General features: G+C 41.4%; 1 long non-coding RNA gene across 1 annotated transcript in view; it reads right to left on the bottom strand.

Annotated features, from left to right (window-relative positions):
- Window positions 1–2,852: 2,852 nt before the first annotated feature.
- LOC311426631 overlaps window positions 2,853–3,688 on the bottom strand; it is a 30,761-nt gene continuing 29,925 nt past the window's right edge. Inside the window, exon 4 of the long non-coding RNA XR_014686894.1 lies at window positions 2,853–2,938. This is a non-coding gene — a long non-coding RNA (uncharacterized lncRNA). The remainder of the gene's footprint in view (window positions 2,939–3,688) is intronic.

Genomic DNA, 3,688 nt, shown 5'->3' with positions numbered 1-3,688 from the left:
AATGGTAAGGAAGGGTTGAGGCACAGTAGAGAAAAATGTGTAGATGAGGCAATGTGAAGGGCTGTACTTGTGAGATGAATGGGGCACCAAAGCTGTATCACTAAAGAGTATGGAATGAGGTATCAGTGCAGTCACAACATATCAAGGTGCTCGGGACATGATTAGACAACAACAACAGAAGAAGAAAGTATCTACAAATTCCTTTTGTCCTTACTATTCGCAGAATAATTTGTAAATATGAAGTTATTATTTTTTTTCTTAATGATAGGAAGTGCTGGAATATAAATACCTGCGGCCAGAAGACAGCTTTCAGTATGCCAAAACCAAGCTCTGGTATGCTGTTCTAGACAGTTCAGTCACAAAACTAGACCTTGGTTAACATAAATGTTAATGCATGCACTTAGGCATCTGAGCACACCTCACATTTTATAGACATACAAAGGAAAGCGAATTCCTTTCAGTCAAAGACAGTTATGAAAAATTATATCCTGGAGGACAAGACATAACTAATGCTGAGATCTTATCCTATACTTGTCTATGGCAACAATACAGAGTTTAAAACAAAATCAAGTAATTGTGAGACTTTATGAAACCATGGAAAAACTAGTCTCAGTTCACATATCCTCTGGAAAATTTATCACTGCAATTTTTAGGATTAATTAGAGTTCTAACTCTGCTCTTAAGGTACAAAGCCAAATATCAAAGTAAAACAATAAGCATTGTAAGTTATGTGATTACCTCAAGTAGTCATAACTACTGTTATCTCCTGAGAGGTCTGATGTAGACCTTTGGTGCCCATCATGTTATACACATAGCCCTTCTGCAACTGTATCTAATAACATAGGCTTGGGCACCAGGACCTCCTCCATATTGATTTATGGGCCAAAGAAGCATTGCCTAAAAAGTTGAGGAAATAAAGCCTCCCAGAGAGGACAATAGATTTTCTTTACAAAACATATGTGCTGAATTTCCATGTTTTTACTCTTCTCCATCAGTTTCACTCGAGATGCATTGCAAGTTAATCACTTTCTCATTTTTTCACATATGGATATCACACCTCCTGGAAAATAATCACTTCTAGGCTTTGTGGAATCACAAAGTGATTTTGCTTTAACTGAAGGAGAGGAAAAAAAAAAAAAAAAAAAAAAAAAAAAAAAAGGAAAAGAAAAAGAAAAAGAAAAAGAAAAAGAAAAAGAAAAAGAAAAAGAAAAAGAAAAAGAAAAAGAAAAAGAAAAAGAAAAGGAAAAAAAAGAAGAAGCCTTAGTTGAAAATGAAAGACTTGTGCCAGACAGACTGGATCTGCATTTGCAATACCCTTGCTTCAGGGTATTTGGATGTATCCACAGTTTTGATTCAGGCCATTAGAGAGACAGAACCCAACTGTAAAATTCTAAGTGAGATCTGAGCAATGCTTAGAGTGTATTTGGATATAGAGTTTTGGCTGACCTATTTAAAGAATGATGTTGTGCAAGCGATTACTCCATAATCTAGGCAAGTGCCAAGACATATTTAATAGGAAAAAGTAGCCAAGACCTAAAAGTTTTTGCTAATGTGCAAGATCTGTGTTTTTTTGTTGTTGGTGGTGGTGGTGGTTGGTTTTTGTTTGTTTGTTTGTAAAGACTGAAAAAAAGGACTATATACCACATTATACAGTTTTGCAGATATCTATCTGCAGAGGATGTCTCCATCTCTCCTAGAAAATAACAGCATTCAAATTAGATGAGAGGTATTTCGGTATTATTTCTGTAAAACAAGGCAGACTTATAGTGGTCTTGAAACAGTAGTGATAGTTTCCATGAGGGTGGTCAAACATTAGGATAGGCTTCCTAGAGAGGTGGTTGATGCCCCATGCCTATCTGTGTTCAGGAGGCATTCGTAAAATGCCCTCACCAACATGCTTTACATTTTGGTTATCCCTGAAGAAGTCAGGCAGGTGGAATCCTTTGTAGGATCTTTGTAGGTCCCATCCAAGTGAACTGTTCTATGCTATTCTTTCTCCAGTAAGCTGGAAAAGCTTTGTTAGCTACCTACTAGCGATCTGTTTGGACAACTTCACCTTACAGAAGATCAAAATGATGTCCCCTTTCCCTTGGCATATGGTTTATCTCTCTTTCAGCTCTTCATAAAACCCAGGAGGGTTTGGGCACTGTTGCTGTTGTTGTTAGGTCCCTCTAAAAACAGTGGTTCAAAACTCAGTTGCTGTAAGAAATGTTGTATTTTATTAGCACAATGAGCAACAGGACAATAAGTTATCAGAGGAAAAGTATCTAAATACCAGACAAGGAAACAGTATTTTAATCTGTCTTCAGCTGATGATTTCTTTGTGCCCTGGAGGAGTGTCACATATTCTGTCTGTCTTTGCTTCCACATCTTAGCTGCTCAGTAAGAAGATAATGATCTCAAAGCTTGATGTATGAATTAATAAGTTAATGACAATTAATGTGTTGGTAAGGTCAAATAGCAGTTTTGTTTAAGAAGAAAGTGATCATGAGCATGAGTGAGTCTTTTCCTGATGAAAAGCTGATTTAAAGAAAACAGTTTTATTCAAGAAAAGAAAAAAAAAAAAAAGCCTTTTGGTCAAATCAGAGTGTTGAAAAGATAGGAAGCCTATTACTGAAAAAGAAACCTCTGGCTTAGAAATGCAGATGTATGGTTCTCTGGAAAAAAGCAAAACTGTGTTTGTAAATATTTGTAAATATTTGCACCAAGCCCCAAATCTACTCAAACACAGATCCTGTCCAGTCTCAGAAAATAGGTCAAGTTTATAAATGTACTAGCTAGCATACATACAAGCATTACCACACGCAATACTTCACTGCTAAATGCATAAGGTGGGCTGGCCGACGGTGAGACGCTTCTCACTGACGGATGACATATTCATTAAATCCCTCCACATTTGTAACAGCTTGATGGTAATTGCCTCATTTGGGTTTCTTTTCTGAAAATAAACCAAACAAAAACAAAAACAAAAACAAACATCCCATCATCCTCACTGGGATCTATAATTCCCCAGTAACTAGTTTTCCAAAAATCTTGAAGTAATAAAAAAAATAAAAAAAAATAAAAAAGGAGGGGGGAGGGGAAGGGGAAGGGGACGGGGAAGGGGACGGGGAAGGGGACGGGGAAGGGGACGGGGAAGGGGAAGGGGAAGGGGAAGGGGAAAGGGAAGGGGAAGGGGAAGAAGGGGAAGGGGAAGAAGGGGAAGGGGAAGGGGAAGGGGAAGGGGAAGGGGAAGGGGAAGAAGGGGAAGGGGAAGGGGAAGAAGGGGAAGGGGAAGGGGAAGAAGGGGAAGGGGAAGGGGAAGAAGGGGAAGGGGAAGGGGAAGAAGGGGAAGGGGAAGGGGAAGAAGGGGAAGGGGAAGGGGAAGAAGGGGAAGGGGAAGGGGAAGGGGAAGGGGAAGGGGAAGGGGAAGGGGAAGGGGAAGGGGAAGGGGAAGGGGAAGGGGAAGGGGAAGGGGAAGGGGAAGGGGAAGGGGAAGGGGAAGGGGAAGGGGAAGGGGAAGGGGAAGGGGAAGGGGAAGGGGAAGGGGAAGGGGAAGGGGAAGGGGAAGGGGAAGGGGAAGGGGAAGGAAGGGGGAGGGGGAGGGGAGGGGGAGGGGGAGGGGGAGGGGGAGGGGGAGGGGGAGGGGGAGGGGGAGGGGAAGGGAAGGGAAGGGAAGGGAAGGGAAGGGAAGGGAAGGGAAGGGAAG

Source organism: Aythya ferina (assembly GCF_964211825.1).
Source record: "Aythya ferina genome assembly, chromosome: Z".
NCBI classification, from domain to species: domain Eukaryota; kingdom Metazoa; phylum Chordata; class Aves; order Anseriformes; family Anatidae; genus Aythya; species Aythya ferina.
This window is presented reverse-complemented; position numbering and strand designations above follow the sequence as displayed.